This window comes from Cydia splendana, chromosome 14 (genome assembly GCF_910591565.1).
Source record: "Cydia splendana chromosome 14, ilCydSple1.2, whole genome shotgun sequence".
NCBI lineage: Eukaryota > Metazoa > Arthropoda > Insecta > Lepidoptera > Tortricidae > Cydia > Cydia splendana.
In genome coordinates, this window is record NC_085973.1 from 5,805,872 (window position 1) to 5,828,547 (window position 22,676).

A 22,676-nucleotide genomic window follows, 5' to 3' on the forward strand; every position below is an offset into this window, starting at 1 on the left:
TTTTTTGGGCATTCATTTCCTGACCTATTAGTGGTATAAAATTCATGCTCTATATATAGTATTGATGGTCAGAGTGGCTACTCTGTTTGAGAGCATGCTATGTACCCATCTGGTGGTTTCGTCTACTCCCTTTGATTTCATACCATTGAGTATGGTCTCTGTGGGCGTATTGTCGAAAGCACCTTCAACATCAAGGAACGCACATAGAGCGATTTGCTTTGCCTCTAGGGTTTTCTGCACCTTGTCAACCTGGTTGAAAATTATTTCGGCGACACGGCGGTTTTTGGCGCCCGGCGCGATTTGGTCTATGTTTGGGGACAGATTATAGCCCCTCAGCAACAGCCACCATGCCCTGCTGACTGGGGCTGGTCCAAACAACAAGGTTATTGGGAGCCCATATGGACAAGCCTACCTGCGGCGGCTGCTGCTTGTTTAGAGCTTATTCGTTGCCGCTGCAAAACAAAATGCGCAGAAGGTGCAACTGCGTTAAAAAAAACCTAAAATGCACAGTCCCGTGGGCATGTAATGGCAATTACGAACAATATAATATCTTATTTTAACCCGCATTTTTTGTCAAACATCTCGTATGTTAATTTTATCACATTTATAATACTTAACTCTATTAGCGAAAGTTTTCCCAACATCTTTATTTATATATTTAATTTATATTTGTATATATATCACGTCCAGAAGTAATTTATTAATGTAATCTACCACCAGAAGAATAACAACTTATCAGAAATCATCTAAACATACTTAAAAATCCTAAACGTTAATATATAATTTTCACCTCAGCAGCTCGAACAAGGGTACTTTGCTTCTTAAAAACAGTGAGCAAAATGCGATTTTGCTCACTGAGTCATTTTGTCTCACTCAGTGAGCAAAATCGCATTTTGCTCACTGAGTTGACTCATTCAGTGAGCAAAATGCGATTTTGCTCACTGAGTGAGACAAAATGACATTCAAGTGACCTTTATAGTCAAATGTCATTTCAACATGCGGGGTCTAATACAAGTTCGATACTTGGGTTCTATTATCTCTGTCCCTCTAGGTATGTTCTCACCGCTTAGGGTGAAAAATTTTGTGTACTACACGAGATCAAAGTTATTTACATCTCGTGCGCTTTTGAATCCCTTACTACGCTCAAGATTCTAAATTAGATTATTATAGAATCTTTCGCTTGCACGGGACTCAAAATAAGCACTCGAAGAAATATCAAACTTTGATCTCTTGTTGTACAAATAACTATTGTTGATGCGATAGGCATACACTTGAAGACCTGTCATGATAAAGTTTAATATAAAGTTTTATTGTTTGTTAGACTATTGTCTTGTTGGAAATAAAATAATAACCTAATAAAAAAAATCAATGTGAATGCCCATTCTATGAATGAATTCTTGACGAATCAGAATTCATAATATATCATACTATCTATTTATATTGCATGTAGTCTATTCTATGACAGATGCAGGCGCGTAGCCAACGTGCTGTCGCTGACGCTCTGTAGCGAACGAACTCATCTGTCACTGTAATGGAATCTCTTCCATTCTATTGGCTCCTCTACACGATGGGCCAACGCCAGCCACTCCAAGGGACGCATTTATGCGTTAGAGGGAGCAAGTGATATTGCTATCTCATTCTACCGCATGGCTGCGTCCCTTGGAGTGGCCGGCGTTGGCCCATCGTGTAGAGGAGCCATATCACTCGATAAAGAGACACAAAAGATTAGATGGCGAAGCGCAAGCGATTGTCACCTTGGCTAGGCCGCCTGTCTTTATCTGTTATTCAGGCTACTTATTCTAAGCGGACCCGACGGCCTAACCAACGTGACAATCGCTTGCGCTTCGCCATATCGCTTTGTGTGTCTCTATTACTCTTCCATATTAGTGTGACAGTCACAGTTGCGTTTCGTTCGCTACGTAGCGTTAGCAATTGGCATGTTGTCTACGGGGCCTTATTTATGCGACTAGTCGTCAGTGACGAATGTCGGATGTCGGTCAGCATTAGGTCAAGGAAGGGTCACCGCATTGTCGGGGCAATTTTGGGTTATCTCTATCTGTTAGCCAGTCTTTATTGTACAGTCGAAAGAATTAATTTATGACCCATTTTGTACCTTTTCACAGTGACGATTGTATGAGATCTCTAGCGACTTTCATATTGATTGTCACTGTGACTAGGTACGAAATGGGTCAAAAATTAATACTTTCGACCGTACAGGGATTCCTATTCCTATACGCCGCGCCGCTCCGGTGTTTGAGCGAGACAGAGCTATGCACGCATACGATGTCTCGCTCGCACACCGTAGCGGCGTGCTGATTGTGCGACCATTCACGTTTGTATTGAAACTTCCACACTTTGTTCTGTCAAAGTTGGTGCAGTGTTAGCTTAGACGGACTCTATAATCCTAATTTGACGTCATTTGGTTAGATTAATCCATCAACGTGATAATAGTAACACAACTATCACATTAATATACAATATCTTAATGGAACGGTTATGGAAAAATCAGAAACTAATTGTAGTAATTAGATAAATAGGTACAAATCAGTTTTTTAAACTTCGTGATACTATATAATTATACTACTTAAAATAAATATTTAAAAAAAAATACTATAGGTACTAGGCGACGATATACCTACATACTTACATAAATTAATACATACTAGATACACATATAACATCCATAACTCAGGAATATTCGTCATAAACATAGGTAGTAGCAGGGGCTCGAACCCGGGACATCAATGTATCCATAAAAAATAACCACATGATCTGCAAAATGTCTTGTGCATACTCAAAAAGTTTATGCACATGCACACATTTTAAGATTGATTAATTGTGTAAGATGTGTAAAGTAAAGTTTAAGACAAGTTCGTGCTAAGACTTTGACAGCTAATGTAGGTACTTACTGACACTACTGACTCATCTAGGGCCAAAATCCAGAGAGGAAATAGTCGAGAATGTTTGTATGGAAAAATGACCACTAAGTAATGTATCATCTTAACTATTAAGTTAAGTAGCTACCTACATATAGATACGTCACATGTTTATACCAGTTTATCATCAATGGTACAAACTGGCGACCATATTGAACTTAATACCAAACAACATAAAGACCAACCTATAATAATTAAAAGGTAACCGTTCATTCAATTATAGCCTTTAATGTGACGTCATAATGGCGAAATCAGGTTTTGCGGACGCTATGAATGACGCAGCCGGCAGGAGCGGCGCGTGAGTCACTCCGGTGTCCCTCCGTTGTATTGACAATGGCGACATAAATTAAAAAGTATAGAAAGTTCACTTTACGGCTTGGCCACGACATTGAGCGACTTGCGACTGCGACGGCGGCAGCGATAACCATACCTATGATTGTCGCTGCCGCCGTCGCCAGTCGCGTAATGTCGTGGCCGAGCCGTAACAGTTAGGTTAGGTTAGTTTATTTATTTTTTATGAATTTCACTCCCTTCGAGATTTCGAACAAATGGCTTCTGACATTTTCTCGTCAACGGGTGGCTGATTTTAATTTTTAAAGATATATCATAAAAGAGTGTAAGTAAAAAAAAAATGTTTAGGCAAACTGTATATTCTTGTGACGCCCGTTGAAAAAAATGTTTATTATCAAGAATTAATGATACCCAAGTATATTCACATTGTGTAGGTGCCCCTTTTAATTTTCGAAAATAAATATAATATAAGTACATTTTATGTGTCACATTACGCAAGATGGTGTCATAATTGACGTCAAAGTAGCCTAGAACTAATAATAAACGCGCGATTCCTATTTAACTCACATAGAGTATTACTATTAAGTGTACTATCTGCACCTCTTTACTCTGTTGCTTGCGCATACGCATTGTGCGCTATCGTTTCTCGTTATGTCAGTGTGACACATGCCGTTGGACTGAACGCATGTGCGCCTACCTACCACTTTGGCGCGAATATTATTAAATCGTAAAAAAGTGTCCGATGTAAAATAATCAAATTCTGTGATGACAGAGACCATTCGGTATATCACAAGGATTGTGTTTCTAACTATACTTTACTATGCAGTGATAAGTGTATATAAAGAAATAAAAAGATATTTGAGTGTGTTCGAATACTTGGAACAATCCCACTGATCGGATTGCAGTTTTGAAAACAATACGGTAAGTTATTCAAATAAACTATTGACGATTTTACAACTACCTTACTTGGGATTCAAGTGTTTTTTTTTAACAAGTAGGTACTATGCTTCAAAACAAGTACCTACATACAGTTTTTAATACTTCGAAATAAAAATTATAGATGAGTTAACTGTTGTGTGTGTGTGTGTGTGTAAAAAATAAATAAAATAAAAGTGAGATTCATACAGTCGGCTCTTACTCAATGCTATTTAGGTAGATATATGGTGATGATTTAAACAATATGTCATTTCGTTCGTATTTAATAAGAATTATATAGGTATAATTATTAGAATTTACTAGATTTCGGGTGTTTGTCGCTTGGAATTACCCCAAAGCACCGTAGCAATTAAGTCTGTGTCATAAACTCCCTATGGAATTATGAATTTAATTTCAAAAATAAAGTTACGCTACTATGTCTATTCCTAGGAAACTTTATCAAAAATGGTTTAGTAAATGAGTTAAGTCGTAAGAGGCAAATGGTAAAGACAAAGTTACTTTAGAATGTATAGTACGCTATTACTTAGTATGAATTATTTCGTTACAAAGAAACTTGTAGCTACCTAATTTGAAATATTAAAACATAATACGTGACTAATATTTATGAGAAATAAAAGCATATTTTATATGTAAAAGCACATTTCAAGAAGGTACCCATGTATCCACGCAAATATTTACCTAAATATTACAAATTGCATCACTGATCGGTTCCTTTAATATGTTAATCATTGACCTAATTTCAGATACAATAGTTCAATACTTCAATCCCTACATCTCTACTCAAGGTAGCACCTAGTACCTACCTATATATCAGTGTTGACAGCCAAACAGGGAAACTACGTTAGCAAAACCATGTTCACAATACTATTACTCACCTACCGTGACTTATTACAAATTACCCTAGACACCGTAGTTGCTGTTATTTGAAGCCGCACGCCGCACGTCATTTCCTACTATAGCAAACAAAACAAGAAGATTGTCAATATACAGGTGTTTAAAAACCGGACAAGTTCGAGTAGGACTCGCCCACCGTGGGTTCCATACTTTTTAGTATTTGTTGTTATAGCATGCAGCAACAGAAATACCTGTGAAAATTTCAACTGTCTAGCTATCACGGTTCATGAGATACAGCCTGGTGACAGACACAGACAGACAGTGGAGTCCTAGTCATAGGGTCCCGTTTTTACCCTTTGGGTACGGAACCCTACAAATCACGTTCCTTCAATATTCAGCGCCAACTATTGAATGGATGGGATGTTGAGTTTTTTTGACATGTATGGAACTGAGACTAAGATCTGCAGCGGTATCATGGTCGCATTTTTATCACCTGTCATGCCATGCGTCACTTTTGCACTTACATATTTGTTAGAACGTGACATGCATGGCGACAAATGATAAAGAGCCGACCATATTAGCCCTACAGGTTCAAAATGGAGTCATTTTGAACCAGAACTTCCGTTCAAAAGATGGATATATGCGGAACCCGAAAACGACAGCAGAGGGCCTACCCGGCCTACCACCAACATCGAAATATCGAAAATCGCGATCTGTTTTTCTGTCGCTCGAATATCCGAAATCATCTGCATGGGATTATTATGATGATGATGATTGATAAAAACTCCTATGTCCTTTAATTTGAGGCCCGTCAAACTATGTATTTCCATACCATCTAAATCGGTTCAGCGGTTTAAACATGAAATTAAAGGGAACAGACGCACAAATATACTTATCTCATTTATAATATTAAGTAGGGATTAAGTCCTATTCTATTATATTATAAGAAAGAAGGATAATCATAATCATTTATTCGGATATATTCGATAAATAATTCGGAAAGCAAACTTTATCGGATTCAAAATAAATGTTGTCTCCTTTGTTTCCAAAGGTTAAACGAAGTACCCCAACTTCTCGGAATTAAGTTAGCTTGCACTCTCGGCCTAGTTTTAGATTTTACCAAGATTACCAAGGTTGTGGGCGTTCTATTATCCCAAACCGTAACTTTCAGAAACAGGAAATCACTATTAGCGCCTAAAACGGAAACAAATAAGAAATCCTAGTCGCAAACAAAATCAGTAAAATGTATGCTGACTTTCCTAAGAATTTTTCATAAACATAACGAATCTAACTAGACTGTAAAACATGGTAACCAATCTGCACGACAGGGGCGAGGGGCGGAACAATTTAAACGTACGTTAAGAGCCCAATCAACGTGCACACTAGCGCCACTGCTAAATAATCGTGATTATTTAAAATTAACGACAGGTATTTAAAAAACAAATTCAACAAACTTGCGGACATCCTCAAATCTGATAACTTTCCACAATGCCTGAAAACTCGCCTCTTTAATCAATGTGTCCTGCCCACCATGACATACGGTGCCGAGACATGGACGCTCACTAAGGGGGCTGTGCATAAAATACGAGTAGCACAAAGAGCCATGGAGCGCACCATGCTCGGCATTAAACTGCAAGACCAAGTGAGGAATGTCGAAATCCGACGCCGCACCAAGGTGCGAGACGTGGGTGACGTCATCTCCAAGCTTAAATGGAGTTGGGCGGGACATGTTGCTAGGCAGAGTGATGGCAGGTGGACCAAAATGTTGACGGATTGGTGGCCGCTTTCGGATGAAAGAAGCGCCTGGCGTCCGTTAACTCGTTGGGTGGATGACATTCGGAAAATCGCGGGGCACTTTTGGATGAGACTAGCCCAGGACCGGGATAAGTCGCGTACACGAAGAGAGGCCTATGCTCAGCAGTGGGCGACTGAAGGCTAGAATGATGATGATGATTTAAAAAAAGGGGGCCGCTAATACGGATTGTATTTTGTATTTAAGTACCTTTTGAATACATAAAACTAGTTTTTATGTTGCTGCAGGATTCGTCGATCTATGAACTCAAAACTAAAACGGCCGTATTAATTTTGGATGGGCTCTTAAACAAACTTTGCTCCCGAGTGAAACTCAAAATTGTTATAATCACAACAACGCGAGGAAAATACTAACTTTAAAACATAACCAATCATAATTAACTGAACGTTATTAAGTATTTTCATTCAAATTATCATTTAAAAGTCAATTCTTTCAGCCAACATGAGGAAACAACTCAAATTTTCCTCTAATTTTGTGGATAAAATGCAACTTTCTCGTCAGTTTTCGAAATATAAAGAGAGATTTTACGAGCTGGTGTAATGAAAAAGAATTGTTTTCTTCTGAATTGTTTAGGTAACAAGACAATTCTTCTACGCACTTATTTAACCGCCATGAAAAAGTCTAGTAGACCTACTTATTACCTAGTTATTGTACCTACCGCACCTTTGATAAAAATAAATCATTTATTCAGGCGAAATAAACCCTACTTGTACGGTTTTTTTCTTCTGCCAAACTGCAGGACAGTTTGTTGGCAGAGGGAACTCCCTTAAACATACTCGTAGATGGATAGACTTAGCTAATTGCCTAATTAGTTGTTAACTTAAGTACATCTTATTGCTTATGGTGGTAACTTTAATTTAATTTTCAATGATTTAATTTTAATTTTGAATGATATTGCTACACATACTATAACTTTACTACAGGGCTAGTGAAGTGACGCCGCCTGTTCTACTTTTAGCACCGGATCAATCTGTAGTGTATAAAAGTATATCCCTTTTGAGCTCGTAAATGTCATCCTGGTGAAAAATACGCGTGTTATGTTCCAACTAAAACCAGATACTTTTAACTCACGGCCGTGATATCAAAGCTGATGCCATAAAAAAGGAAATAGATGTTGATTTCGCTGTTTATAGTTTTTCTTAGTATTAAAGTATTATTTAGAGGAGTAATCCCCCTTATTGATGAATGATGGAAAAAATATGTTGACTTTGGTTCTGCCTAAAATGTAGCGTTTATACTGAAACGAGAAAATGAAACAAACGCTGTGTACAAGACTGCACACAATTTTACATTTCTTTACTTTTTGTCTATGTTTTTTGTTGTTTTTTTTTTCTATATATTGATTGACAGATTACATTTTGTTTTCACTGAAACTATTGCCTATTTTGAAACTTTTTAACCTTTATAAGTTTTATAACTATAAAACTTTCACTGAAACTATTGCCTATAAAAGCTGAAAACCTTTTTTTGCTATAAAATTACCTACGAAGTGTATTTAAATTAATTTATGATTTCTTGGTGTTAAATTAGAAATAAAGTCCTACATTTATACATATAAGTTATAGGCAGAATACACTCGATCTAATATAATGTGCCTACAGACGCGAGTAGAAATATGATTTCTAGCAAGTGGCCTATGTATATTTATTTGCACAGGTGCAAAGTAATATACATAGGTTACCTACATATTCAGATCACTTCCTCATGTGACTGTGACTTGCTTTGACTATGCTATTAAATAAAATTACTACACAAGTAGCAAATTACTACCAAGAAAAGTCTGCAGCGATTTTGATAGCCCACGCAGTGCAAGTGTTATTTGAAATGCCAAACTTCTATGATATTATGACGTCTAAAATAACACTGCGTGGGCTATCAAAATCGCTGCAGACTTGTATTAGTCTAGCTCTAACGAGATTGTTCACAATGAAATGGGAATGTCTAGAAATGAGGGCAAACAGGTAAGAACATATTACTCATGCAAATTATAACGAATACTGTCAATGTTGTTTACGAGTTTAAGCGTAAATCTTTTTATGTATGAAAGTTACGACAGATTATTTATATTCTTGTTTTTATTTACGTAATTGATACTGTTTTTGCAGTAACGGAATCCTTTAACAACAACGTTCCGTCTTTGGGTTTAGTAATAAAACTCCGTTAAAATAATTGACGGTACCTACCTATTGTTACAACATCTGACTAATCTGCCTGACTCGACTGACTACCTGGCTTTACAGGGTGGCCAAAAAATAAGTGCATTCCCGTTGCCAGGGAGGTTTTGAGATTAAACGGAGCAACTTTTACTATGGGACCAACCGCGAAACCGCCAAAAAAAAATTTGGCTGTTTCTTACATTTAGCTAGTCCATTTTCTATGGGCGGGTAGTTTTTTAAGAGGGTATGGAGACGTTTGTACGGTGTTGTATCCAAGATACTCGCAGCAAATGTAGTCTTAATTACAGCCAATCACATACCCTGTAGGTATCCCTTAATTTAGTAAAGCCACGTGTTGCACGCTGAATACACGAGGCGCCATTTATCGGTCCTTTACACCTATTGGCTATGTTACATAGACTCCGCAATATAAAGTCCATTGGGGAGACCATGTATACTCGTAGAAGTAACGCAGGTTGAACGTAACAACTTACTTTCTGGCTCATTTCGTCCCCTGCCTGCTATACGGCCACATCCACGTCTCAAAATTTATGATTAAGTATTTGAAAGTTTACTTGATTAGTGTTATTTAAGATTGAATCTCCAATGATCATAAATATTGAGATGTGGCCGTATATCAGGCAGGGGACGATTTATGTTTGATACACTGGAAGCGGTGTCACCAATATGCGCCTATTTGAGCCCGTCGTTCAGGTGAGATCACAGCGCTGTGCTCTCACTCTCAGGTTTAGACATAATAAGTAGGTAGGTATACCATACCATAAGCAGGTAGGTAGGTAGGTAGTCCATAACTACTTTAAATACTTATTATATCCACAAACTCGCGGTCAACCAACTCTCACACTTGTCAAGTCCGAGCGAGCCGAACTGCTAAGTTGCATATCCATATAAGGAGAAACTATTGAAAGTGACAGCGCCCGCGTCAACAATTCGACAGCAACAAGTGATCTGTGTTCCTAACAGAAGCTAAGGGCCTACCGCGAACCACGTTCGACGTGTTACCTCTGTCGCACTTGTAAATCCGTACGTAAGTGTGACAGGGAGGCAACACGTCGAACGTGCACTGAGAGAAAAGGATAACAAAAACACACTTAGAATTACAAAAATAAACTTAATCCGGGGACAAGGAGAGTCAACTAAGAGGAACAAATTGACTTTTGCAATTTCTATTAGTTCTTGCAATTTCTATTATCTGTTTGTTGAAATTAGATTTAGGATTACTGAGCTGTTTGTAGAAATACATAAACTTTACAGAAATAGTGAAACGTCTATAATTATTACTAAATTTCATTTTTTCCCCCAGTACAGAACTGTTTTTTAATTCCTGGTTTAGTTTACTAATGATTTTTCTCTCAGTGTGGTTAGCGGAAGGCCCTCTGAACGAATTTGGGAATACTAGTAATAGGTCGCCTTGGGAATATTGGGACTATTTCTTGCGGGCACCGACTAAAATATTGGTAACGTTTTAGTAACAATAATCCACGCTTCAAATATAGTTTGTTATTTATAATTGGAAAGTAATAATAAGATTAGGTAATATTTAATTGTGTTATGAGCTCTTGAACTGCTCATACAATAGGGTTTTCTAATTACCTAATATAATTAAATTAAAGTAAGTAATAAAAGGAAACTGTAATTACCTATGCAATTTAGAGAGTAGTGTATTCAATAACTTACTTATTGTTATCATTACTGATACATATTACCATGGTAAAAAACTGTACCTACCTATAAGTACTTATAGATACTTACATAATACATATATTGAAATCACTTCAAGTCACGTATGTAATAAATAATGGTTATATTTTCCAGTTTATGTTTTCCATCAAAGAACAAGCAGCTTTGTAGATATCGTTTGTTGACACATTTATTATGTGTCCCGACAAAATATGAATATCGGTAAGAGAGAAAATAATGGCTTCCCGCCTACATGCACTTAAAATATCTTTTTAAAGAGACACTAGGCTTGTGGGGTAGGGGGGCACGGGGGCTCCACAAGGCGCTCGGCAAACGCCTAAGGGAGGCCACAGGTGACCCTCGCGCAGGCGGCTTTCTCGCGCAAAGATTGGCCATAGCAACCCTACCAAAGCCATAAGTATTTTTAATTTTTAGTTTACTTATTTTAATTGTAGTTAGTTTTAGTTTTATATTCATGTTATAACACTTATTATATATAATAAATGAATTTAAGTTCTTTTTATAGAAGCTATAAATATGAAATATTGAACAAGTCCCAAAGGCCATGAACGGAGATACGCGATGACTAATTACGACAAATAACTCGTTATTTATGTTTCGAGATAGAGTGCTAACTTGACTTACAGTCCTTATCTCGTATTATTAATTACCTAATGGCACGTTGCTACTGTCGTAATTTGTATATTACTCAAAATATTTGCATACTAAGTAAACAGCGAACAGAGGGAGTGAATCCTTTTTTAACCGACTTCAATTTCATAGAAGGAGGAGGTTCTGTATTCGGTTGTGGCTATTTTTTCTTTTGTTTTTTTTTTTCTATGTACGTTCACCGATTACTCCGACATCCGTAGTCCGATTTGAGTAATTCTTTTTATGTTTGAAAGGAGCTACCTCCGAGTTGGTCCCATTTTAATTTGGTTCTGTTCTGATGATGGGATCCATGAGGAATTGAGGGAACTCCTCAATTTTTAAAGGCACATGCATGGTGTTTTGGGCGTTTTCTTAAGCAACTCGAGCATTTTCTCCCGAAAACCACCAATTTGATGGAGTAGACCTGATGATGATGATTATTTTGATGATAATGATGATGATTTCTTTAAATGTAAGTATGTTCAGCGATTACTCCGGCACCTGTGATCCGATTTGAGTAATTCTTTTTTTGTTTGGAAGAAGTTACCTCCAAGGTGTTTCCGTATTACTTTTGGTTCTGGTCTGATGATGGAATCCATGAGGAATTGAGGGAACTCCTCAATTTTTAAAGGCACGTGTTAAGTGATTTCGGGGTTTTCTAAAGTAACTCGAGCATTTGCTTCCGAAAACCACCAATTTGATGTACTGCAACTGTAGCCTTACCACGAGTTTGACATTGACACATTCGCTAACGTCTTATGCATCTAAATGTAACTTTTTATGCATCTCGCTCACACTAAGGTTAGTACGAGCGAGATACATAGGAAGCAAGTTACAAACATGCTAGCGAATATATCAATGTCAAACTCGTGGTAAGCTGGTAAGGCTACTTATCGGGGATTAGGGTTAGGAGTTAAGGGATCAGGGATTAAGGGGTCGGGGAATGGCGGTTGAAGGGTTGCTGGTTCAGGATCGAGGGGTTCCTGGATCAGGGGTTGATGTGCTGTGAGGTTGAGTGATCGGGGGCTGAGGGATTGGGTCAGTGGCGGGGCGGGCGGATGGATTTAGTTGACAGGAATTATAATTTCCTACACGGACTCGAGAAAATTTCTGGTTCAGGGTCGAGGGGTTCCTGGATCAGGGGTTGATGCGCTGTGAGGTTGAGTGATCGGGGCGTTGAGGGATTGGGTCAGTGGCGGGGCGGAGGATGGATTTAGTGTAGTAGTGACAGGAATTATAATTTCCCAGACGGACTCGAGAAAATTCCTGATTACATATTTATTAAAGAAATAGGTACACGAATTTAGTGTTAAGCATGATCTTGTTTTTTATTCATGCGTCGCGCTCTTAACAATGCGTTAAAACTAAAAATGGAAAAATAAAAACTTTTTACAAAAAAAAGCAAACCGACTTCAAAAAGGCTGAAATAAAATATTATCCTTTTTGAAGTCTATGCGTTACTAACTGATATGTTTGAAGTCGGTGCCAAGCCAAGTAGTAACAATACCAGTCAAAAATAATCAGCTTTATTGCTATAAATCCCATTAGAACTGTACTAATAACTATTACAAATTTGTAAGTAATTCTGTCTGCCTCTTTGTCGCCTTTTCATAGCTAAACAACTGAACCGCTTTAGGTGAAATTTGACAAGAAGGTAAATTTCTTGAATTGTTTTATATTTTGAAATGTAGTCCTCTGGATAAGGGACGGGAAATTACTCAGTCCCAATCTCACACTTGCGTGCTATAGACTGTTCGAGCATTAGTAAGAAATGCTCTTTAAAAAATACGACGGAAAAAAATGCATTGGATTTCCACTAATGTGCCGACAAACATGGTACAGACTGCGCCAAGAAGGTTTGATCGTGTGTTCTGAGGTGTGTTCTTAGATACAATCGACGTCAAAGATATGTTTACACTTTTGCACCTTACTCCTTTGTAATAAGGCGAAAAGTGTAAACATATTTTTAACGTCGACTGTACCTACAGAAAGAACGTTCATTGTCGTCGTGTCGTGTAAGGCAATCCAACGTAGGTACATCCTTATCGAATCGCACCAAAATCATGGTATGCTTCAAAATTTGGCTTGGCACCGACTTCAAACATATCAGTTGGTAACGCATAGACTTCAAAAAGGATAATATTTTATTGACATAATTATTCAGTTTTATCGCGTATTTTTAGCTTTACTTGAAAATAGTTGTAATGTAGAACTCGCCTTATGAACCAATTTTGCATGTATAACTGGCCTTAAAATTTGTAGTTTATGATGGTTTCGTTATTTTGTAATGCCGGCTACACACGTAACTATAAATCGTTGTCGATTATCGTAACGATATGTCATACACACGGTAGATAAAACTGCGCAAATCGGACTGCACAGATTAATCGCTACGATTTATAGTTAACGTGTGTAGCTGGGGTTAGCGATTGCAAATCCGTGAACATTTTTCAAATCCGGATTTACGGATTTTAGTTTGACCGAAATCCGAAGTTCGGATTCAATCCGGATTTTAAGAAAGGAATATGTGGCATAAAGGCAAAGTGAAACAAACAATCAAATTAAGTTGTTTTTATTAAAAATAAAAAAACAGAATGCGTACACTGCTACGCCAATAACAAAATCTTTAAAAAACAATAAAAACAAAATACATACGTACACTCCCAAGTAACAAAAGGTTCTATAACTAAGGCATTTTATCACCAAACAGTGATATAGTAGGCCTATAATGGTAACCATTGTGACTGCTTGTACTATAAAGGTTTTTAACAAAGCGTTTTGTTTCTATAAGATTAAAGACCTTTTAAGTACTATAATTTAGCTCTTAGAACGCTTATAGGATCATACAAAAGAATCTTTGAAGTGCTGCACTGTAATAGATATGCAAAAAGCGATTATCATCATCATCATCATCATCATCATCATCTCAGCCATAAGACGTCCACTGCTGAACATAGGCCTCCCCCTTGGACCTCCATACGTGCCGGTTGGAAGCGACCCGCATCCAGCGTCTTCCGGCGACCTTAACAAGATCGTCTGTCCATCTTGTGGGTGTACGTCCTACGCTGCGCTTGCTAGTCCGTGGTCTCCACTCGAGCACTTTTCGGCCCCATCGGCCATCTTCTCTGCGTGCAATGTGGCCTGCCCATTGCCACTTCAGCTTGCTAATCCGGTGGGCTATGTCGGTGACTTTAGTTCGTCTACGGATCTCCTCATTTCTGATTCGATCACGTAGAGAAACTCCGAGCATAGCCCTCTCCATAGCTCGTTGAGCGACTTTGAGTTTTGAGATGAGGCCGATAGTGAAAGACCACGTTTCGGAGCCGTAAGTCATCACTGGTAACACACATTGATTAAAGACTTTCGTCTTGAGGCACTGAGGTATGTCGGACGAAAAGACATTACGTAGTTTCCCGAACGCTGCCCAACCGAGTTGGATTCGGCGGTTGACCTCTTGAAAAGCGATTATGGTACTATTTAATACTATAGACGACTTTACTGATGCTTTTGTGTACCTATTTTGCACTAATAATGCGTCAAAGTAACTTTTATAGTACTAGTACTGTAGCAGCATCGTAAACACTATTAGAGGATTAATCTGCACTATAAAATGACTTTGCACGACCATTACGTAACGTTGTAGCTTTTTAAAAGCTCTCTTAACATCGCTATAAGGCTAGAAGAGTTCTCTAAAAGTCATGAAAGTTTTTCTATATGTAGTGCTATATAGTACCATAAAATTTACCTGGTACGTTGCTAAATAACTTAAATCGCAACTTAAAAAATGGCTGCTGTTTTCTGCCATAATAGCACATTAGCGGCACGGCTGGAGCCTATGTGTACTATAGCAGCCACAGTTGGAACAAGACCTTATTTTATTAATTTTAATTTAATTAAAACATGAAAATTATGAGAGCTTATTGTCAAATTTGAAATCAGCATAATAATTCTATCGATACAATTATTTTCGCATGTACAATGTACCGGCATAGTAACGGCCCACAAATGCTTTTTAGTACATCCTTTTTATTACCTAAATACAAATGTCAGTTTAAGAAACAATGGCGAATTAACTTATATAATTTTTTAGGCACCCACGACGCAAGTATGATAAAAAAGATCACTGGAATCGTTTACGGTGCAAAATAGCACTATAAACATGTTTCATTGGTTACTTTTATAATTCCAAATTGCGACATAAACGTTGCAGACAGCACTATTTTAGTACTAAAGAGCGTTTCTCGTCACTTTTACATTTCAACCATAGAGCTGATTTATCACCGTGAGAGCCTTTATGTAATGTTTATAGAATAAATCAGTGATAAAACTAGGGCCTATCTGGGGTTTTGTAAACGTTTACAACACCATTTTCAATGAACCAGGCCATGAATGTACAAGAAGGGCTACAGTACGGGAGGAATGGCGACGGATTGTGAAGCTTGCCACCGGCCCTGACATGACGACCACGACCACTTTGACAAGAGTGTGATGACAAAGAAGAAGACAACACCATTATAGTGCTAATCATGAACACTAATTAGCACGCTCCAAAACGTTCTCAGTACCAAATTTTGTTATGTTACTTGGGCTGCTACGCCAATAAAAAAAGCGGACGCGGGGCAAGCATACAGGTGCGAGCGAGTGCGCGACGCGCAATGCCCGGCTGGCAATAGCTCTCCCGCGTTACCGCTTCATGTGCACCGCTTTTTATTTCGCATTAGCATTAATTTTGAGCAAATTAGTACTGGTGGGAAAAAATCCGAAAAACCGGTTTTTTCTTTTCAAAATCCGAATTTTAAAACGGATTTTAAACGCTCCGAAATCCGGATTTTTGAACTTCGAATAATCCGGATTGCAATCACTAGCTGGGGTAAGTGGGTAGTTTTTGCACAGTACAGTTTTTCCTCAGTCACCCGTTGACCACGAACGCTGTAAAGGGTTCGAAACGTCGGGATCTAGTATGTATTCAATATAGGGAGCTATAAGGTAAGGTGGGCTAAGACGGTGATAACCGGGATAAGACTATCACTTCTATGGGCGATTGTGCACTACAATGAATTTTACTGTCCGGCAGTCCGAGTTTTTACGGTCCGATATGGCACGCCATTAAATGTATATATGTAGTAGCTTGTGCACTAGACGTAATTTTACCGTCCGACATTTTACTTTTCCCCATTCCGGACAGTTTTTTTCCGGTCCGCTATGACAGCTATGAAAAACCTGTTTATGCTTGTGCACTGCGTCTGGAATTAGTATTATTCATGACTTGGCCGGACGGGGGCGGCCTAGGGGGGGCGGGGGGCTGGTGTTTCATGCCACTGCGCCGCACCTGCGAGTAAAAAGACGGACAAGTGTACAAGCCAATCATCCGTTTTTTTCATGCCATATCGGACCATGAAAACTCAGACTTCCGGACAGTAAAATCATTGTAGTGCACAATCGCCCTATGGAATCCTCATACTGTTTTTCTTGCCCCGAACAAAATAAACTATGTTACTCTTACCCCACCTTACCTTACGCGAACATCGACATTTCTCTTGGATATTCGGGCGATAGAGAGGCAGATTAGTAGGAATTTTTGATTATTTTTACGTTCGCGGTAATTTTAAAAATGAGTTATTGAGATTACACGTACATTTTATCATACCTATTTAGCCACAGTTTCTAATTGTATTTTCGTCTATCGGTGTTTAACTTTTCTTTTTAATCTTATTATGTTTCAAACTCTTGTTGAAGTTAAAAATATTAAAATGTACTTATGGATAGCTTGGAAGCTTGTATTAAAGTATTCTTATTTATATACACCTTTGAATCTTTAAATACCTACCTATAGCGTGAGAGTGAAGTTGTTGGAACATTTCAGTGCGTAACACAAATTACCTTAATTAAGCATTTCAAAGTTCCTTTAAGGCAGGTAATTTGGAACAATTTAGACAATTTAGTAGCTTCCGTCTTCGTAATCAAAATGTCTTAACATGATTAATAGACGCTCATCTTCCTTGCTTCAGTATGTTTAAATAGAAATTATTACAATTATTAATTAGCTGAGCGATGCAGTTAATTGTTCCAGTCCATGTGTTGACGAGTTGATGCTTTTTGTTTTTTCGTCATGTTTTTCTTTTGTCTAGAATACTTACTAGAAACACTCTTAATTAAGATTTACTCATAGACGCAAATTTCGGTAAAATCCTAAGACACTCTACATAGATATAGCTCAATCGAAAGTCTCATAACATTTTTTTAAGATTTCGTTTTAATCCCACCCAGAGTGAGGAGCTCTTCAAACCAACCAAATTTTAACTCACATTTATAGACGACCCGATACCTAATTTTATTCAAAGCTAACGAAAAAGAATAAAATTCTAAATTTAGTATTTTTATTTTCATTAGCTATATTATTTAGTTTTTAAGCAACAATTAATCTGAAGTAAGCACCCATTAAATGAGTCAACAGCTACGTCATAACTAGAGCATACGGTCAACTTGTAAATTAATTGCTCGTAACATTAATGAGCAATTTTTCGCATGACTTAGTACCAGCACAACCCCACTACTGACGACCGCCGTAACAGCCCTTGGAAAGCCAGCCTGAATTTGGACTTAGTTGCGCAAGAATAAGGTCCATAATTGAATGATTTTTGCAATGACTTACGTCTGTTAGGCTCGGTAAGGCAGAGCGCATGGAGGTATTCCGTTAGTCCAAGTTCGTTGCGTTTTAAAATAATAGTAGGTTGTTTGAAAATAATTGTAGGAACTGCGAGGAAAATTGTTGTGTTGCTAATATTTGGCGCTGGACATCCGCCTTTCTAAACATGGTTACCATTTACCAATTTCTTCCGGTCTTTTGTTCAGAGATACTATTTGATTCGAGAAAGTGACACACGACGACATGTCTACATGTCATGTTTGTGTTCATTGTCCAAGTTTATAAAAAGACTTTAATGATGTCTTGACCGAACTGTCAAATTTTGCATAATTTGTATATTTTTTGTTGTACAACTTTGCATATTTTGCTTTGTCTGTAGACTTGAAAATGTTGACAATTCGTTATCATTATCACAAAAATTGTCATAGCCAAGTAAAGTTATTCTAGTTTTCTATACTTTGCGATATTGTTTACATATATTATCTTCCTGATTTATTTTTTATATGTAGCGGAAGCGATAACATTATATTGTGTTCTTGATCTTTGAGTTCTATGACCATATTTTTATAAACATCGTCCCATTTATGCGATTAGCATATCGCGTACTCTGTCTCGAGTTATTATCTAATGACGCCTTAAGTATTCAAAGTGAGTTATTTTTTATTACAGCAGTCTTTGTTGAATGAAATGAGCTTCATTGTAACATTTCTGTGAATTACACTTTCAAAGTCATACTGCTATGATTACTTCACTAAAGGTTCTGCTTAATGGTAAGTATTCATTTAAGGAGAACGTTTCTTAAAAGTAAATAAATTAATGGAATCGATGTTACTTTTGGAGCGGGCGGTATTAAATCAATCAAAGCAGCCTAGCTCCTTAGAATCGAATCCACTCCTCTCTATCCCTCTTTAAATTCAATTTTATATCGCTCTAGCGAAGTTAATGTAATCGTGAAATGATTTTGAAAAAAAAAACATGTGCCCCCGGCCATTCGAACATACATATAATATTTTATAAACTTTATCTCTCACGTAAGTACTCGCTCAAACTCACGTAATTCGGATCCGTTTTGAGTATTCGATCAAATTACATGGGTTACTCATGGTGGTTTAAAATAATTTTAATATGTACAAAAGTGCACCGTCTTCATTGCCTCTGAGTGTTTTTATTAAGCGCTGGGCATTGATATGAACAACATGAACTCCCCTAGTCCCTCGACACCGCGCAAGGTAACGAGTGGTCACAAGTGCCCAGTGCCCACCCGCATACTCGGTCATACCCGGTTAATACCCCAATTAGGTTTTATTGTCATTACCACGTTATTGCCCTTTGGGTGCGGATTAAGCCCGTAGCTTTAAATACACCTAGAGATTTGACCGAGCGCCGTTTAAGTAAAATAAAATAAACGCGGTATTAAAGTTGCAAATATGGCTACCGTCATAAAGATTATCCACAGCCGGGTTTTTGTCTAAAACGTTAAAAAAAATGTTTGGACATTTTACAAGTATTTTATTCCTAGTTTACTAAGCATAATAGCTTTACTGAGTTTCGGTACTTATAGGACGATAAACATTATAATATGTAAGTATAATACACAACTATGACATATGTATGTTATTATTTGATACCTAAGTGATTTTATCCTTTACCATCCTAATTGCGGTATATTTCCCAGCCAACATTACCTATTTTTATTATTAAATAACTTCAAACTCATAACATATAACACATAAAGTATAAGGAAAGTATTTTTTTTATTAGAACATTGAAAACCAACATCAATTAACTTAACTGCATAGATATTTCAACGCACTAGAGAAACCACATTCCATTTATAAATTACAGATCATTTACATATAAACAAAAGACGGCAATGCTACAGTGCGTTTTCCTTACAAGACAGCAACCTTATTTAGGGCATTCGTATATGATTTGACCTTTAGATTAATTGAGGCTTTTTCCCTAGTGGCTGAGTAGCGGGAATGCTAAACGGATATTCAAATGAACTGAGGCTTTAAATAGGCTGGTTGCATTTTAATAGCTTCGCGTGTGCAGGAATGTAAGTTAAATGAATAGGTTTTAGTCCTCATTTACACCTAATACCTAGGCTTTGCATGATTAATTTCTATGTTCTTCGATTTGAAGTAAAATTAATAGTACGGTCAACTGTAAAAATATGGGTGTACAAATCATCTCAAAAATATGTCCCATAACTCTTATGTCAGTGAATTAAGAACTATGGGACATATTTTTGAGTAAGTTGTCTACACCCATATTTTTACAGTTGACTGTACTATAAGTAAACTTAATATATCTGAAAAAGGAAAAACGTCTTTCAAAACATGGTATAAGTGAGTAAATGTGTTTTGATGTGGCAACTTTTTACAACCATGAATTTACATAAGAGTATCTGTTACCTACAAACAGCAACACTCTTACTGTCCAAGGGTGGACCTTATGCATTTTGTAATAAGGTTTACCAATGCACAGTTAACAGTGTGGGTGATAGTACCAAGTACCATACCTACCCGTCGGCAGGGGTGCGAAACTCCTGAGATCGGCCAAACTCGGCTCCGCTCGGCTCAGCATTGCTCCGAGCAATTATTAGGGTTGGCACCACTTGACTTCCTTTTGCGTGCACGACCACAGATAAGATAATCACTTGAATTTTGACAACCCTAAATAGCCGAAAGGGATAGTGCCATATATTAGAAAGGGATAGCATGATTCGACCCTGAACCGCTGTCAAACTTCGGTTTTGTAGGAAGTTTCCTTTCTATACGGTAGTACTATTATTTATTCTGTGCCATCGGTTATTATTTGTTGATTTTGTTGTAACCTACATTTATTGTGTTTACAGGAAAAATGTGATCACATATGTAATTATTATTTTACTAATAAAATAACAACCATACTTATCGTAATTGCGTTGGAAAGTCATAAAAAATAGTATCATATTACCTTGCATTGTAATGCGGAACTGCAAGGTCGAGGGGTCTTCAATTGACGCGCAGTAGTGACATGGCAAGTTGCGCAGGGCAAGCACGAAATATCATTCTTGTATATAAATATCATAGTAGATGTACCTTGTAGATGTAGATGTAGATGTAGTGTAGGGACGCCTGGCCGGAAGCAGGCGGGCTGTCGATCGCTTGTCGCGTTCATTCAGCCCCGTTCCCTGGAGTCGGAGCTGCAGGTTACTGTCCCGGCGGCATTCCCTCACCATTCTCCTCAAATCTTCTTATTTTCCTGCAGAACTGAAGGACATCTTTAAGTTCGACGTCCTTTAGTTCGTTCTCTTTTAGTGTGTCTTTACCGAATGTATTATATCGCGGTGCCGCATACATAATACATTCCGCTGGTAGGTGTAAGCTAGTCTCCTCCTTACCACAGTGTGGACAGGAGGCATCTCTGCTAATTTCCATTATCTTAAGGTGTCTGTTGAGGGTGTTATGACCAGTAATGATACCCTTCAGAAGTCTCAGACTGCTCTTACCTAAATGTACCTTACATATAATAGAGTAATCTGACTTAGCAAACTTACGTGGAAGTCAAGAAACTGGCAGTCTGTAAAGAAGAATTTCGATTATTCCACCGACAAGAGCATTTAAACGGTCTGTCTGTCATGGCTGTCCGTCAAGAACTGGTGTGTTTTTGTCCTGTGATTGTGATGTCGAATTTTAAATTTCGGTCGTTCCTAATATGTCTGTCAGCCAGCCAGTCAGTCAGTCGGTCTACGTCAGGTCGCCACGGTGGTTGGAAGCCACGACAGTATTGATGGATGGGGCTGCATATAAACGTATATACCTACGGGTGGTATTCCACCTATCCAATTCCTTTGTCCAATGTGTATTGCGTCTCACATTTTGCTTAATGAGAGAGTGAGACGCAATGATATCGGACAAAGAAATTGGATAGGTGAAATACCACCCTACGCAAACCGCGCAAATTAAACGTAGATCCACAGAATAACTAATAGTACTACGTAGAACGTCAACTCATGGAGTGGATTAAGTAGGTACTGTCACTTTTCCTACACCTGTGCTAATATTTTTTCCTTAAATCAAACCTATTTCTCATTAAAATACCGTTTCCCACACCCAAAGCCCAGGTTAAATTACCCAATCATTCATCGAAAATTGGTTTTCGAGACCTTCACAAGTATAATAATAGGAACGTGGATGTATAAGTACTTATAGCTACAAAATTAAATTATCGTTTACGTAAGTGATGTAGGAGTCATTCTTAAATAAGCTCCTTAACGCTCAATCAGGAATTAATCACAGAGAAATACTTACAGAAAGTATTTTTAGGCGCGAAGTTTTCCGCCCGTATCGCCCAAGATTTATGGTAACACAATCTATTAAGTATATAGTTCGGAACCGATCGATTTTCCGTGTATCGAATGGACTTCTTGTAAGTTTGGACGCTGACGAAACGATTTGTGTCATCGGTTTATGTAAACAGCTATGAGTCAGTCCTATAAAGTTGTGACTCCCACGTTATACAGTAAATCTTGGTGATTTAAAAACGCCGGTTACTCCATTTTAAGCGTCACAGCGACGGCTATCCATGTTGTCAGCATTTAGCGTGTGAAATTTTCACTACCAATATTCAGGAACAGTATTTTTTTTAAAAGGAGCAACTTTCGTAGGCAAAATTCGAATTTAAACTGTTGTGAGTCATACTAATATTGAATAATTTTACGGTAC

The 22,676-nt window shown here is 37.8% G+C and overlaps 1 protein-coding gene across 2 annotated transcripts in view; it reads left to right on the forward strand.

Annotated features, from left to right (window-relative positions):
• The first annotated feature begins 3,832 nt into the window (after nt 1-3,832).
• LOC134797109 (G-protein coupled receptor moody-like) overlaps nt 3,833-22,676 on the forward strand; it is a 59,254-nt gene continuing 40,410 nt past the window's right edge. For both annotated transcript variants that reach the window (XM_063769341.1, XM_063769343.1), the window contains exon 1: nt 3,833-4,148. The gene's annotated coding sequence lies outside the window, so the exon portion shown is untranslated. The remainder of the gene's footprint in view (nt 4,149-22,676) is intronic.